Source organism: Canis lupus, chromosome 22 (genome assembly GCF_003254725.2).
Source record: "Canis lupus dingo isolate Sandy chromosome 22, ASM325472v2, whole genome shotgun sequence".
Classification (NCBI taxonomy): domain Eukaryota; kingdom Metazoa; phylum Chordata; class Mammalia; order Carnivora; family Canidae; genus Canis; species Canis lupus.
Window position 1 is genome coordinate 33,360,461 of NC_064264.1, and position 18,228 is coordinate 33,378,688.

General features: G+C 37.2%; 1 long non-coding RNA gene across 1 annotated transcript; it reads left to right on the forward strand.

The window, feature by feature from the left end:
* The first annotated feature begins 3,976 nt into the window (after positions 1-3,976).
* On the forward strand, positions 3,977-17,896 carry LOC112656034 (uncharacterized). The gene is made up of 3 exons (XR_004808188.2): positions 3,977-4,152; positions 10,625-10,674; positions 16,038-17,896. It is a non-coding gene; the product is annotated as an uncharacterized LOC112656034 (long non-coding RNA).
* Positions 17,897-18,228: the final 332 nt, after the last annotated feature.

The following is an 18,228-nucleotide window of genomic DNA, read 5'->3' on the forward strand; positions in this document are numbered from 1 at the left end:
AGGATGCTCTGCTTTCCCACTCAATCCATGCTTCCTGAGAGATGTCCTTCACCTATGGCCAGCTATCACATATCCATTTATATTTTCCAGGCTTATATCTTTAGGACGGATGCATGTCATGTCGCATCTATCTGTTATAATCAGATGGATGTCCCATAAGCATTTTAAAGTCAACAGATGGGATTAAAGCAGAGATTATAAACTTCCCTTCCAAATGTATTTCTAGGTACACTCTGCTGCTCAAGAGAGGTGGCACCTCTCTGGAGACTCCGTGAGTCTTTCATTTGCCTCCACCCTTCCATTTAATCACCAGGTCTGGGTGACTTTTACGCTTGAAATATATTTTTCTAAATTTGCCCTTGCCTTTCTGTCAATACCACTGCTATCTCAGAGTCATCCATTTCCTTAAACACCCCTCCTTCCTTTATTCCATCCAGTTCGTCCAAACCTCCTTCCAGTTTTGTCTCCTAAAGAGTCATTCATTTGTATCAGGCCATCACCATTGCTTACTTTTATTAAAGTGATAATTATAATAATGCTTTTAATCTCATCAGTTCAGTTCCTCAGCTAATTTTACCCACCTTATTAAGGGATCTATCACCAGCTCTTCTGCTTCTGGTTCAGGCCACCTTCCCCTACCCCCTGGTGAGCCATCTAAAACACAATCTGCCCGAGCCACACGTCTGCTTACTGTCTGTCACCAACGCTCTGAAGGCCAATATTTGTAGCAGGGCTGACAGTGTTCTTGAAACCTCTGCGTCCTTCTCCCACCAAGTCCCAGGACTCCCGGTTTCACGAAGTAGTTTCTAATTACATACATTAGCATAACCATAAATACAAGTTTCCAAAATCAAGGCTATTTAGTCATTTCCTGTTCTTTTATGCATAACCTGTGGTTCTTCAATACCTCTAATTATTGAATTAGAATATATTACCACATTCTCTACAGAGCACACAGTAGTCCAGTATTCTGGGATAATGATAATTACAAATGTAGTTCTAGAGTCCTGTATTGAGATCCTGAAACTTTAATGGCATTTCCACAATTGAATTATGTAACAAGTACTATGGCTCAAGTTTATCTGGTTTATTTTTCACCTTGGCAAATAATACTAGTAATAATGATGTTGATGATAGCCACATGGATTAAAGACCAGCAATGTCCCAGCTGTTGTTAAATATAGTCAACAGTGAGGGAGTTGGGGCATCAAACCCTGTGCAATTGAAAAGCTGCATGTAATTTTGACTCCCTAAAAATGTACCTGTTAATAGCTTACTATTGCCTGAAGACTTATCAATAACATAAGGAGTTGGCAGGCAACCTATTTTGAATATTATACATGTTACATACTGTTTCCTTTTACTAAAGTAAGCTAGAGGAAAGAAAATGTTGTTAAAATAAGAAAGAAGGGATGCCTGGGTGGCTCAGAGGTTAAGCGCCTGCTTTCGGCCCAGGGCATGATCCTGGAGTCCCAGGATTGAGTCCCACATCAGGCTCCCCATATGGAGCCTGCTTCTCTCTGCCTGTGTCTCTGCCTCTCTCTCTCTGTGTCTCTCATAAATAAATAAATAAAATTTTTTAAAAAATCAGAAAGAAGAGAAAATGCATTTACATTGTTCTACTGTATTTTTTGAAAAGAAATTTCATATAAGTGGATCCATGCAGTTCAAACCCATGTTGTTTAAGGGTCAACTGTACTTTATCTTCATTACCTCAATGACTAAATCGCAGAAAGCCTCAGATTGTTCCCCAAAGCAGTAATGCCAAAGTGAAGATTCAACTCCAAATTTTCTGATTCCAAGATTCGTTTTCTTGCTACCAGGAGACAACATTTAACAAAAGTTTAGGAAGTGTATGAGTAAGTACTTTAATCATAACCAAGTATATCAAGTTATCTTTAATTCTGTGCTTAACTTCCTGCCTTATTTTTACCTATTTGTGTGAAACAGTTGGCTAATGCTCAAATATTTACAGTAATGTTCAAAGGATAGTAACATAATATCTATAACTTTGCACTTGGCTGTAGAATTCCCACTTAAATTAATTGCATGTCCAAAACAAACATCAACTTTAAACATACCTGAGCATCTGCCTGTGTTGATCCTCACAGAAGTTTCTGGCCATTATAAACTTCCTCAAGGGAGACTATCTACTGCTCTCCCCCTATGCACATCAGGTTAGATCCCCTCCTTGTATAATGCTGTGACCCTTCATCTGCTTCTACCATACAATTTTTAAAAATTATACTTTAATATGTTTTTCTATAATTATTTCTTCAGGAATATCTGCCACAGAGAAAACAAAAAACCCATGACAGGAGGCAATTGGTCTGCCTTCTTCTTTATTGTCACCCATCATCTAATCCTGTGCCTGGTATGTTTGCATCTATCAGAGGAGTGGATGCATGTGCGAAACTACTGAGGAATACAGATATGTGAAAACCCTTTCAATGTTAGGAATCAGCAAACATGGATCACAGGAACTGAGGAATGGGAGCTGTTGAGAGAGGTAAATGTTCAATTTCAGAGGACCACAACTACGATGTTGAAGAGTTATAAACAATAATTAGCAGGAAGTACAATGACTAACACAGTGTGTTGATGATAAGAGTCTTACGATGGAAATAGTTAATGATTAATTTGGTTACAGTAAGTTCTTAGTTATATAAACTTGTTTTTTTAATGGTTTGACTGAACAATTCAGAAAATTCTCCTGTTAATTACCACATATTTTTTACTTACTGCTTCATAGATAAAAACATTAACCACATTTAAGCTTCCTCAAAGACACCATTCCCCCCATTGCTCTCTTGTATAACTTAAATATCTTTGCACTTATGACATAAACGTCCTTTGCAGGGATGCCTCGGTGGTTCAGCGATTGAGTGCCTGCCTTTGCCTCAGGGAGTGATCCCAGTCCGGGGATCAAGTTCCACATCGGGCTCCCTGTGAGGGAGCTTCTCCCTCTGCCTACGTCTCTGCCTTTCTCTCTGTGTGTCTCATGAATAAATAAATAAAATCTTTAAAAAAAACAAAAGGCCTTTGCAGTTACAACTCTCCATACAACTTCTGGTTTGGCTGGTGTATAAAATGAAATTAGGGAGGAGAGTGTGATCCAAAATTAAACAGGAGGCATTACATTTTCTATATAAATGGTGCTCTAGTTCAGTGTATGGCTGAAAGGAATGGCACATGTACAGAAGACCTCACTCAGTTTACTTCAAAAACTAGCCAGTCATAAATTGAAAAACGTCTCATGGAATCCAGTAACTTAATCTTTTAACTGGTGGGACTCCTGGGTGGCTCAGTGGTTGGGCGCATCTGCCTTCAGCTCAGGTCATGATCTTGGACTACCAGGATCCGGTCCTACATGGGGCTCCCTGCAAGGAGCCTGCTTCTCCCTCTGCCTATGTCTCTGCCTCTCTCTTTCTGTACCTCTCATGAATAAATAAATAAAATGTTTAAAAAATTGTTTTAGTCTTTTTAACTGGTACCTTTTTATCATCATGTAGGAACCAATGATTCTAGGAAAAAAAACTTGTGAAAAACATAAGCTTCTCATGTAGAAAATCTATTGCTAGAGTCAAAGCCACTAAATTATGTGTATGATCTACAACAAGGCAAATGTTTTCCAGGGCCTATGGTGATTTATCTTTATAATGCCTGATTGCCTATTGTGGTAGCCAGCCTCCCAAATGACTTCCAGTGATCTTCATCACACCCATATGTAGTTGGAGTTCACACCCATATGTAGTCCCCTGTCACATCGTATCAGGGCAGATTTGTGACCAACAGCATACAACAGAAGTTATGGTAGATCCCTTCTGAGATTAGGTTACTAAAAAGACTATGGTTTCTTAGATAATCATGCCTTCTTCTTCTTCTCCTTCTCCATCTCCTCCTTCATCTCTTTGTATCTGTCATCTGGAATCTCCCACTTGCCATTAATATTAAATCAGCCTATGAGGAGGTTCATGGCCAGAAACTAAAGTCTCTGGCCAACAGACAGTGAGGAAGTGAAGTCTGCCAATAGCCATGTGAGTGAACTTGCAATTAGATCCTTCAACCTTGTCAAGACTCAAGATGACTACAGCACCAGCTGGTGTATTGACTGTAACCTCTAGAGAGAGACCCAGAGCCAGAACCAACCAGGTAAGCTGCTTGCAGATTTCAGACCCTCAGAAATTTGTGAGATAATAAATGTTTTAAGCTGCTAAGGTTAAGCATAATTTCTTATACAGAACCTAATTCAAGAAATCCTTAGGAGGGTGAAATAAGAAAAAGAGCTTAGAAAAATGATAATAAAAATGCTATCCAACAGCTAACACATCATCATGGCTAATTCCACCTCCCATTAACTCTAATAGTAGACAGAGTGTCTCAAGTGTCTAAAGAGAGATTTCAGTATAACAAATTCAGCTATGAATATGTTCTCCTCAAATCTCATAAAATAAAAGAAATATCACAAGCTGTGTTCACTATTATAGACAAACTAAAATTTATTTTGTTCTGTTTTCATAATGAAAATTAACTGTAATAATTTGTTTTTATAAGAAAATTTTTTTTAATGTTTACTTTTCCTCAATAAAGATATAGTACTCTTCAGGACCAAGAAGATAATCCTGCTGGAATAAAAAAATACTAACGTTATATTCATAAGTTAGCATTCACTTTAAAATCGATCCAGTGTGTGACCATCTCATATGTAGAGCCAGAGATATCCCCCAAGAAATACTTAACTTTTAAAGAAGCTAACATCTTGGGATCGTTCTTCCAAACTGAAACTAGTAATATCCCTAATAGTCAGCCTGTAGGAAAAAAGAAAAAAAAAAAAAAAAAAAGAAACAAACATACTTTATCTAAAGTAACTTTGGGATGAAATATTTGATAGTAGTTCATGCTTTATAGCTTTAAATTCCAGGATTAATATATTTCAGAAATTATTTAAACTCCAGGATTAATATAATTCTAAAAGTAGTTAAAACTATTTTGGCAAGAGATGGCCCTCAAAGATATTATACTTCATTTAGGACTTATTTGCCACAAGAAAAAAAGTTTTAAAAGATACATTTAGAAGAAGTACAATGTAATAAATAAAGAAATGAAAGTGCTTTATAAAGCTGTATAATATCATATAAATAACAGGTATTATAATATTGGCAATTACGAAAGCAAACCGTAAAATGCATTTGGGGGAAAACGTGTACAGTGAGAAAAATAAAAGCTACATAAAAGAATGAGGGAGGAAATTTAGACTCAGCCGTGTCAAAAGCAATGTGCTTCTTAACCACTGAAAAAAAGCATTTCCATTAGCAGGACAGATTTAAGTGGTTTAACATTGGAAGACCATAATCTTCTGAGGGACGGAAATCTATGAAAAGATCTGTGAATAATAAAGGAATTGAAAATAGAATAAAGGGCAGAGGGAGGACAAGGAGAAGAAAAATGAGTAAAAGGATGCTTCTTAACAATATAATTTGAATTTAAAACTCAGAACATCTGCTTTTATAAAAATCTGAGTGTATTAGCTTATAATAATTAGCATCTTCAATTGCAAGGAAGAAATAAAAGGACTATTAGAAGAAAAAAACACACCATCTTGAGGACAATAAAGTTTTCTCTGATTCAAAAGGGGAGCTTCTTACAGTCCAGTAGCAGCTGTATGTACATCTTTCAAAGGGCATTCTTCTGAAGGAATTTAGATCAGACAGTCAATTCTTTTTTGGTAATAAAAAATTGTATCTGTGAAATGATATTTATTCTCTATTTGACCTTCTTTTCCAATCTTACCATCATTTAAGAACTTTGCACAATAATAAGAATGATCTTTTCTGTTAAAAAGTTAAAATTTTAATTTCATAGGCTCTTCCAGCCCATCAAAGTATTGTTAGAAATACTCCTTTTCTAAAAAAGAAAAATCAAAAGTTTTTGACTTTCCAGTTTTATTTTTCACTTAAGGAAATAAATTCTTCTCTTGGTAATAATTACTAACAGAGTATTTCCTTTCTGTAATGGCAACTTTTAAGTTGTATTTTCTAGGAATTGTGTGATTTATTTTTATTAATTTCTGGGAATAAAATACATTACTATAAATTTCCTTAGATTCTGGGGAAAAAATACCTAATAATAATATTTACTTCCGGAGAATGTGGTTTTTCCCTTCTTGATGTAGCAAAATTCTATTGCCCTCAGACTCTTACTGGTTTTCTACATCTACATTATATTCATCTTTGACTTTATATATATTAAAATTATTACTTTCTAATTTGTTTTTACAAATTATCATGTTTATAATATGCCTGAATCTCCTTCCATATTTCATAAAGTTTAGAAAAGCAACAAGCTTTTCTAGGATTTGAATATTTTGTGATCACATTATTTCTTATGTGCCTCAGGTTGGCATAATCTGGAAAAAAAGACCTCATTAGAAGAAAATTGCAAGACAGAGCAATCTAACCCATGAAGTGCAGATGCATAAAGGTTTTGTAGTTCTTCACTCTCATCATTCCAGCCAGGCCTACAGATTTCTAGCTATCCTACTTAATGCAATGACCTGAATTGTCTACTTTACTATCCAAATGATTGGTGGTTACTTGCCAAACTACAACTTTGCTTTAGAACGAACTCCTGAAGTATAGTGGAGAGTTAAAACTACTATCAAGATAATTCAGTGCAAAAGAAATACACTGAGAGAAACCTGCCTTATTTTTTTTAACTTTATCAAGATTGATACTGTCTACAGGGATGAAACTCATTGCACAGTTTTTTTTATTTTACCTTCATAGACACTTTCTGAAGTCTAGACTAGTCAGGTCTGTGGACTAGAACTGACTTCATCCTGCTATCTAATACTGACTTTAACTGCCTCCTACCAAAATTTTTCAGAGGCATATATATGTTAACACACAACAGAGATGGCTTTTCTGTTATCTACATAACTCATTGTGAAGTACTTGATGGAATAGATTTTTGAAAGCTTGGTTGACAATTGACAAAGACAAGTTATTTTATTTACAATGCATAAGATCATGTATAATTCCTTGCAAGAGGATTTAACATTCCATCTAAACAATATTTGATAGGAAAATAGATTGTGAATTTGTACGTGTGTATTAGGAGTGATAAAATTGATTTTTCTCCTCCAAGCTCTATTTTCATCAATGAAAGGAAGTCACTAGTTATTTAAACATGAAAATTATCTTGATATATTAATGATTTTATAAACCTAGAAGTAGAATGACATAAAAAAAAAGATAAGGACTTACATGTAATCCTTATCTTTTATTTACATGTAAGACTTACATGTAAGTCTCCCAGAGAATAATTAACCAATCATGGTCTCAATGTAAGTTGTTAGTTTTATAAAAATACTTATTGTATGAATTTTTTTAAATTTTAATTCATATAATAAAGCTTACTTTAATGTAAACTTATGTGTTAATATAAATCCTCACAATAACCTTTGAGTGAGAACAATTATTATCACCCCACTCCTTCATTAGATATTAGTGGCAGTCACAAGAGGATGCCCACAAATGAGCCATCCAATGCTGATCCTTCTTGGCACATGGTAAATTAGGTACAAATGAATGATTTTTTTAGTTGAAGAAATGTGTGCAAAAGTGATCTGTTATCTCTGTGAAAAATATTAAGTATTCATGTAAGACTCTCAGTGTCCCTTTCCACTGCCTTAATAACATTGGAAGCTCTTATCAGGATGGTATTTTCAATAACCTGAATCCCAGAGTGATTACCATGAGTAAAGAGCCCCTGAAGAACAGCTTAAACATGTAAAATAATTGTGGTGGGGAAAAAAATGTTGTTTTCTGTTACTGAGACTTGGAGACTTATTTGTTGCTGCACCATAACCTAGCTTTTCCTGACTGATACACCAATTACATTTTGTCACTTACCATTTTTAGTCTGGAACACATAAAGCTAATTTTATTTGTTTTAAATAAACAGTTGTAAGAGAAGTGATAAGCAAGGAAGGAAGAAAAGGAGAGGGAGAAATACCTTTATGCTGCTATTGCTTCTTCTCACCTTTTCCTTCTTTCATTTTCCATCTTCCTATGATCAGTCTTGAGCTGATGAGTCTTGAGTGCTGAGTCTCTTGAGCATTTTAGAGACTCAGGGACAGAAGTGGAGAGTTTGTTTCTGGATATGGAAAAGAAACACGGAGACTTCCCATTTAGGACTAAGTAGAAATATTCTTATTTGCTATGATGGAAAAAAGAAAACCCAGCAGACTCTAGAATATCAAATATCTTCTCTTTCCTACTATCAAAAACTCTGAAAAATTAACTTGAACCATGTGAAATTAGTGTTCATATGGGTCAAGATGATTAAGTAATGGTAAAATAACTTCAAGATAGTCACTTGTGAGCCCTTCATATAATATTGGAAAAAATACTAATTTCATAAGATGTAGTTAGGAATCACTCAACTGAGAAGGTGGGTAAAGGAGATTCTTTCATTACTATTATTTCCAGAAACATATGCTATTCCTAGAATATTGATATCTCCATATAAGCTTGTTATCGTATTATTGTTTTGACAACTCTGTGACCTAGGTTAGATAAGGATTAATTTTTCCTATTAGTGAGGAAACTGAGGCAGGTGATGAGACCAAGGTCACACAGTAGAATTAAAAAGAGGTCCCAGGTGATCAGCACAAAAACATCATGTAATACCCAATATAAAAGATTACATGCTATCTGATGGGACAAAGACGTTTTATTTTTAAGTTATGCATAATGCCAAAATAACAATTTTATGTAAATAGTCTCTTCCAGATAAGAAGAAAAATGCAAACCAATTATTTACCGAAGTCTAGTTGTTTCAGTGAATTAACTAAATCTAAGTACAAATGATTTGCTATTTAGATCCTATGTCAGCTTTGTAAATACATACTCCCTCCTTCCTAAACTGTTCTTGAGACAGCTTCATGACCTGAAATGTCAATTTCAATTTAAAATGCTCAAAATTAAGTATAAATTTATGGGGCATCCTAGATCTGAGCCTGATAGGTTGTATTTGTCAGTCCCACTGTAGTCTTGCTAATTTCATTTTCATCACTGTTTTCCAAGACACACATTATCTTAGTTCTCCTAATCAGGGCTGCATTTTCTTAGTTTCTTTTGCTAATTTATCTTCATCTTTCTAACCCCTAAATGTAATATGGTCCAAAGGCTCTTTCTTAGAACCTCTTTTTATTTCTAACTGTATTCATTCTCTAAATGGTCTGCATTCTCATGACATTAAATGCTGTATATAGACCCACAAATCTCAGCTGCAATCTTAACTATTTCCCTGAACCTCAGACTCATGTATCTAATCATCTACTCATCTTCATCATTTGTGGGTTTCACAGGTATCTCAAGATTAAGATGTCAAAAATCATATTTCTGATTTCCTGCCAAAATGTTCCTCCTACATGATTCCCCACCTCTCCAGTTGTCTCAAGCTAAAAACTTTGGAATGAGCTTTGATTTGTCTTTTCTCATACCTCATATCCAAACCTACAGTTCCATCATTCCTTACAACCCTACTACTTTCCACCTCTACCCATTTTGAGCCACATTATCTAACATGCGGATGTCTGTAATTGTCTCTTAATTTCTTGTTAAACAATGTTTGGTGTGTTTACACCATGGGCATGAGCATCACTTGGGAGTTTGTTAGAAATGCAGAATCTCAGTCCTCATCTTTGATCTAGTAAAACATAATCTACATTTTAACAAGATTCCCTGTGATTTATATGCACAATAAATTGTGAGAAACTTCATCCTAATTGGTCTCTCTGTTCTTGCTCCAGAACCTCTATAGTCCATTTGCAACACAGCAGCAACCAGAGTAATCCTTTTAAAATGACGAGATTAGTATTGCATCTCTGCTCTGCTTAAAACCCTTCATATCTTACTACAAGTAGTAGCCAAAGTTTTCACAGGGGCTGACAAAGCACCTGCATACCTGGAACCTGCTACCTCTTGGCACTCAATGCCTACAGCTCACATTCATTAAGAGCATGTTGATTGGATATGGAAAGTTTCTAACTCTTCTGGGCAATTCCTTAGTGATCCCCTCAATATATCTTACTTCTACAGACAGGTAACTTTATTCTGAATGTGGGTTTAAGAGTCCGTACATTTTACTGAGATACACTGAAACATATGTAACTATACAATGGCTGAGATTTGCATCAAAATAATATGAGAGGAAGAGAAGCAGATATAGGTATAGATGAAACAAGATTGGCTACAAAGGAAGGTAGTTAAAGGTTATGAGAAGATCACTTGTTTCCCTATCAATTTTTGTGTACGTTTGAGATTTGTCATAAGCAAGTTTTTTTTTTTTGAGATTTTATTTATTTATTGGGGGGGGGGGGGGGGCATGTACACCGGCATAAGGAAGGGCAGAGGGAGAGAGACAAGCAGGCTCCCTGCTCAGCATGATGTGGGGCTTCATCTCAGAACCTTGGGATCATGACCTAAGCCAAAGTTAGATGCTTAACTGACTGAGATACCCAGGCACCCCTGTAAGCAAGTATTTTTAATGTGTATAGATTATAGAGAAAACATAAAATCATTTGTTAAATCTATTTTCTTCTTTTTCTTGATAACAGAATAAAATTATATGATGTTCAAGTTTAACTTTGGTGGCAACAATGAACAAGTAAGTCAAGACAATACTTTAATAATTATTGTCCTTTGTGCTTATGATTTTGCCTCTCCTTAGGTTTGTGTAGATAATATATCCTTTATTATTAAGGATAAATAAAACTTTATTATATAAAGTTTTCTAACAGCAGATCATTTTAATGGAAGATTCTATCCCCTGTGAAATTAGAACTATAACTACTTTGACAGAATTAAACTTTGAGGTTTAATTATAGTTTCTTCTGGAAGAGTACTGATATCCTATTATTTAATAAGTAGTATTAGAGTTTCTCATTTATTTGACTATTTTCCTGGCAGAGTCTGGCACATAGTAGACAGTCAACAAATATTAGAGGAGTAAATGAATAAGAGAATAAATGAATAAGTAAATTAATGGTGGTGATTCTTAAAAATAAAATCTAACCTAGTTTTTCCAGCTGTCAAAATTGAGTCATGACAAAATTATCCTTTCTCAAATGATTATATCAGCAAAGGAATGTGAATTTCTCACCTGGTTAGGATTGTAACCCAATATTTGTTTTAGGCTACATTCTCTAGATAACAGATTCTAAGGTATATATTTGCATATAGAAAGTTTGTTGGAAAGTACATGAGAGAAAAACATCTATAAGAGTGAAGAAACAAGGACTCAACAAAAGGAGAAACAGAACGGGGAGAGGGAAGTGACAGAGGCCTCAGCCAGTCCTACCTGCAGTTCTGGAGCTGGGTGGCCCTTCAGAGTCCCAAAGTAAGGCCTTTGTAACCCATGTACAGAGCAGTAATTACCTGCAGACTGCCTCTAGGGCGTTCCACGGAGGGCAATGCTTAGGGAGGGGGTTAGCTGTGAGCAGTCAAGCTACAACCTTACTATAATATTCATTTTGACACCCCATAGTGGAAATTTCATCCCCCCCAAAAATGTTCTACAATTATTTTCTTTCTACTCATTTCTCCACGTGACCTTTGTCTCTACCATATACTGAATCTTTTCTGTATAAAAGAATATTGAATTCACTCTTTCCATTTTCCCCTTCTCTTAACCTGTGAAATTTGCTTTTCTTCTACTTTAAGCCTATTTTTCCTTAACCCTATATATTCTTTTTCCTTTGTATTTTATTTTAAGACTTTTTTATTGTGGTTAAATATACATAAGATAATATTCATCATCTTAATGATTCACAAGAATACATTTCAGTGGCATTTAAAACATTCACAATATTGTATAACTATTATTATTATCTTTACCCAAAATGAAAACATTTGCTCATCCTCAGCAAAACTCTGTATCCATTAAACAATAACTCCTTCTTCCCACTTTCCCTCAGCCCCTGATAGCATCTTTTTTTCTGAATCTATGAAGTTGCCTATACTAAGTACCTCATATAAGTGGAATCATTCAATATTTGTCCTTTTGTGTCTGACTTATCAGACTTCAAAGCATAATATTATCAAGATCTATCCATGTTGGGGCATATATCAAAATTTAATTGATTTCCAAGGCTGAATAATGTCTCATTTTATGCACATACTACATTTTTCTAATCCATTCATCTGTTGATGGACACTGGGTTTTTTTCTACCTTTGGGCTATTATGAATAGCCAAGGAGACTGCACCATTTTAAATTCCCACCAGAAATGTATGAGAGTTGTAATTTCTCTATATCCTCACCAAAATTTTCTATTTTCTAATTTGTTTTTGCTGTTGTTGTTTATTTTTCCTTGTTACCATCCTAATGGGTATGAAGTAGTATCACATAGCGGGTTTATTTTTTTTTAATATTTATTTATTTATTCATGAGAGACACAGAGAGAGAGAGAGGGAGAGAGAGAGAGAGCCAGAGACACAGGCAGAGAGAGAAGCAGGCTCCATGCAGGGAGCCTGAAGTGGGACTCGATCCTGGGTCTCCAGGATCAGGCCCTGGGCTGAAGGTGGCACTAAACCACTGAGCCACCTGGGCTGCCCACATAGTGGATTTAATCTGCATTTCTCTAATGAGTAATGTTAAGTATTTTTCATATACTTTATTGGCTATTTGCATATCTTCTTTGGAGAATGCCCTATTCACTCTTCTAACATGCCAATCCCTTTCTGGTCCACATATCCTACTGTACTTGGTTGTCTAGTTTTCTAGTCTCTTCACCCCATGATGCACTGTTCCTGTCATGCGAGTCCAAAATCCTTTGCTACTCCCCTAATTCATTTTCTCTACATTCAATACCAGGCTGAGAAGTATAGATTAGAGAAAGCAAAAAACTCTATTGACTGTGGCCATGTCAAATATACGCTATTGAACTTCACCCTAGTATTCAGTGCTGCTCATCATATAGCTGATATGGGTTGTTTGAAAAAGATAAGTAATTTACCACTTTTTTAAATTGAAATTATTTGTGATCTTGTCTAATTATGCCTGACTTGGGGGTCTTATAGGAAAATAATTATATTTCAGACATATTTATCTCCCCTTAATAACTATTGAAATTCTTTGAACATAGAAGGCACTTAGTAAAGGTTTGTTAATAAATGAAAGAATGAAAATTGGGTAGGAAGTACCAAACGTGGGGTGCCTGGCTGGCTCAGTTGATAGAGCATGCAACCCTTGATCTCAGGGTTGTAAGTTCAAGCTCCACGTTGGGTGTAGAGATTACTTAAAAATAAAATTAAAAAAAAAAATACCAAACATAAAAACTATCTCATACTGAACACTTTTTTTTTTAAGATTTTATTTATTTATTCATGAGAGAGAGAGAGAGAGCAAGGGAGAAGCATAGACACAGGCAGAGGGAGAAGCAAGCTCCATGCAGGGAGCCCAATGTGGGACTAAATCCCAGGACTCCAGGATCACACCCTGAGCCAAAGGTAGATGCTTAACTGCAGCACCACCCAGACATCCCAGTCCTTTGGCATTTAAATCTAGGGGGTTTTATGAGATAGTTGATGGGCTATTTTAATCTGATTAACCCTCCATGCACCTGTCACCCAATCAGGTTTTGATCCATGTGCTCATCTACCTCAGATAGTTGTTTACATGAGAAAGGTTAGAGATCTCCTTTCAGGGTGGTGTAGAATAACAAATGGAGTCTTTTCCTTTTAAGGACAGTTTCCTCTTAGGACAGGGGCCCCTTGCCCTTGCCTGCCTTTCTTCCAACTATCCTCTGTTAGTGGGAAATCCTGTTGAGTGTTGTAATCTATGTATATATGTGCAAGTGTGAAGGAGGAAGAGTAAAAAATATATATATTTAGTTATCTCCTTAATTAGTGACAACATTCAATAAATTGGAAGATTGGAAGTTGGAAAGGGAAAAACTAAGGAGGAACAAAATTTGAAAATCATTGGAATTTCAGAAACAAGTACAAATTACACATGTCCCATGATAGCCAACAGGGTGGAAATCAGGACTCTGACGTAAAAGGTCATAAGAGAGGTATGTGGAATTTAAGAAACAAAACACAGGATCATAGTGGAAGAGAAGAAAAAATAAAACAAGACAAAATCAGAGAAAGAGACAAACCATAAGACTCTTAGTCACAGGAAACAAACTGAAGATTGCTGGAGGAGAGGGGGGTGAGCTATGAGGAAAGTGGGTGATGGACTTTAAGGAGGGCATGTGATGTAACGAGCACTGGGTGTTTTTTTTATTTTTTATTTATTTTTTTATTTTTTAGCACTGGGTTTTATATCAGAGTGATGAATCACTGACTTCTACCTCTGAAGCTAATAATACATTACATATTAATTAATTGAATTTACATTTTAAAAAATAAATAAAATGTACAAATGGGGAAAAAATGTTATCTGAGAGGTATAAAACAATAAAATTATAGCCATAGAACAGAAATTATTAATAAAAGGTTTTTAGGAGGGGAAAAGGAATTTGACAGATTAGTCAACACTTTCTCATAAGTTTCCAGCATTGATCTGCAGTATGAGGGCCAGAGCACAGAAATCGGTTGTATAAAGTTGCTAGTAATGGGGATAAAGGAAGGGAACATAGTAAAAAGTCAAGGAGATGAGAGATATTAGAGCACCAGTGAAGAAATTACTGAACTCACTACTGGAGGTCAAGGATGTTTATATGACTTTGTGGATTAGAGCACTCTATTCCCTTGAACTACCTACCATCTTAGGATTTCATGTGAGGGAAGCAACTGGATGTGGGGGCAGATGGGCTTTTTCTTTTTAAACTCTGATAAAGCAGCCAATCAAATGTTTTAATCTAATTTAATTTAATATTTTATTTATTTATCAATGAGAGACACACAGAGAGAGGCAGAGACATAGACAGGGAGAAGCAGGCTCCCTATGGGGAGCCTGATGCGGGACTTGATTCCAGGACTCCAGGATCACGCCCTGAGCCAAAGGCAGACACTCAACTGCTGAGCCACCCAGGCATCCCCATTTATTTTATTTTAATTTATTTTTCCTCCCAGGCAAGATTTTTTTGCTTAGGAGAGATGGTGTAAAGCTAACTGATAAGAAGAAATAGCTAAAAGTATTTAATTTTTTCTATTTTTAAAATTCTTTTTTTATTTTGAAACAGAAATAGAAGATGAAAGCAATTCATATTAAGAGTCTTATAAGTTGAAAACATGTGTAAAGTGGCTGTAAAGAACAATTCAATAGAAATGGAATTGCCAAGTCATAAGAGATTCACAAATTGCCCTCAATTGGGCTGCTGAATTGATCTGTGGTCTCCACATCCACAGAGGAGGATGTTTGCTGTCCTTGGCACAAAAGAACAGTCCTATCCAAATTACTATATCCAACCCTCAATACGTTCTTTTAAGGAACATTGACATTTCGTACACCAAGAGGGCAATAATGGGTACAATGAGAAAACTAGAGTTTTGTAGCTTAAAACAACTCTTGAAATATTTCAACAAATGGTCACTAGGGAGAAAGACATTTGTCTCAGTGCTGTAGTGGAGGAGTGGAGGATTCTGCATATTTCATTTGACTTTAAAAATCATGTTAGAGGGATCCCTGGGTGGCGCAGCAGTTTGGCGCCTGCCTTTGGCCCAGGGCGTGATCCTGGAGACCCAGGATCGAATCCCACGTTGGGCTCCCGGTGCATGGAGCCTGCTTCTCCCTCTGCCTGTGTCTCTGCCTCTCTCTCTCTCTCTCTCTGACTATCATAAATAAATAAAAATTAAAAAAAAATCATGTAAGGGCTCTTTGCTCCTCCCCATTCAACAGACAGCTAAATCTTCTAGTGCAATGCCAGCTGCATCCCTGAGATATGATGGTGAAGGTTGAAGTAAATGGATTGGGCCATATTGGGCACCTAATTACCAAGGCTGTTTTAACTCTGGCAAAGTTGATATTGTCACCATCAATGACCCCTCTTACTGACCTCAACTACATGGTCTACGTTTCCAGTATGAATCCACCCATGGCAAATTCCGTGGCACAGTCAAGGCTGACAATAGGAAACTTGTCATCAATGGAAAGCCTATCTCCATCTTCCAGAAGTAAGATCCCACCAACATCAAATGGGGTGATGTTGGTGCTGAGTATGTTGTGAAGTCCACTGGGTCTTCACTATCATGCAGAAGCCTGGGGCTCAGCTGAAGTGTGGGGCCAAGTGAGTCATCATCTCTGCTCCTTCTGCTGGTGCCCTCATGTTTGTGATGGATATGAACCATGAGAAATATGGCAACTCCCTCAAAATCGTCAGCAATGCGTCCTGCACCACCAATCACTTGGCCCCTCTGACCAAGGTCATCCACAAAAACTTCAGCATTATGAAGAGACTCAGGACCATGAGTCCATGCCATCACTGCCACCTAGAAGACCATGGATGGCCCTCTGTGAAGCTGTCATGTGATGGCTAAATGGTTGTTCAGAACATCATCCCTGCTTCTACCAGCACTGTCAAGGCTATAGGCAAGGTCATCCCTGAGCTGAACAGGAAGTTCACTGGCATGGCCTTCCGTGTCCCCACCCCTAATGAGTCTGTCGTGGATCTGATCTGCTGTCTGGAGAAAGCTGCCAAAAATCATGACATCAAGAAGGTGGTGAAGCAGGCATCAGAAGACCCTGTCAAGGGCATCCTGGGCTACACTGAGGACCAAGTTGTCTTCTATGACTTTACCAGTGACACTCACTCTTCCATCTTAGATGCTGGGACTGGCATTGCTCTCAGTGGCCACACTGTCAAACTTATTTCCTGGTATCACAATGAATTTGGCTACAGCATCTATGTGGTGGACCTTAAGGGTCCACATGGCCTCCAAAGAGTAAGAGCCCCCTGGACCATCAGCCCCAGGAAGAGCAAGAGGAAGAGAGAGGCCCTCAGTTGCTGTAAAATCCTTGCCCCAACTCATCTCCCAACACACTGAGAATTTCCTGACCTCCACAGTTTCCATCCCAGACTCCTTGAAGAAGGGGAGGAGTTTGAGGAGACCTACCTTGTCCTGTACCATCAATAAAGTATATTGTATTCAGCGTAAAAAAAAAAAAAAAAAAAAAAAATCATGTTAGGTAGCTATTTTAAAATATATTTTTTAAAAGAGCTTTCAGAACTTCTGAGGAAGAGGAGTTGCATTTAGGAGGACCCTAAGAGTTTAGGGATGCAACTAGATAACATAAAATAACCCAGAAAGAGAAATGAAGACTGACAGAATAGACTCCATGGCTAAATATAGAAGCCGCATGAAGACAGAGACATTTGGAAGCTAAAAAGACCAGCAGTGCTGTCCATGGAAGGGAGGGACACTGTGGGCACAGAACCGGAGAGAAAAACACCCTCGCATCAGGCCCCCCAGGCACAGGGAACCTCAACAGGGAGGACATATCCCTATAACATTTAGCTTTGAAAGGAAGAGGGTTTTAATTTCTTGAATTCATTTTTTAAAGATTTATTTATTTATTTGAGAGAAAGAGTGAGAGAGAGGACGAGTGGGGGCAGGGGCAGAGGGACAAAGAGAGAATCCTCAAACAGAGTCCCTTCCTCTCTGAAGCCTGATGTGGGATTTGATCCCAGGACCCTGAGATGGTGACCTGAGCCAAAATCAAGAGTCAATTGCTTGGGCAGCCCCGGTGGCCCAACAGTTTAGCGTGCCTTCAGCCTGTGGTGTGATCCTGGAGACCTGGGATCAAGTCCCGGGCTCCGTGCAAGGAGCCTGCTTCTCCCTCTGCTTCTCTCTCTCTCTCTCTCTCTCTCTCTCTCTGTCTGCCATGAATAAATAAATAAAATCTTAAAAAAAAAAAAAAAAAGAGTCAATTGCTTAACTAACTGAACCATCCAGGCACCCCTAATTTCTTGAATTATTACAATCAGCTGGGATTTTTAACACCTGGAACTTTAAAAATCAGTAGGCTTGGCTCTGGGACAGCGAGAAGAATGTAAAGCCCCCACCCTTAAAGAGATAGCACAAACAAACAGCCCCAGAGAGATACAGCACAGAAATAGCAGTTTGAAAAACAGCTGGGGTATACAGGACGATTTGTTAACTAATCTCAGAACCTATCGGAGATGACCAGGAATCATTGGGAGACTTTTCCAAGAACAAAGGAGTTGACAGGGACCATTTCTCTCCCCTCTCCCCCAGCCTGGGCACACGGACAC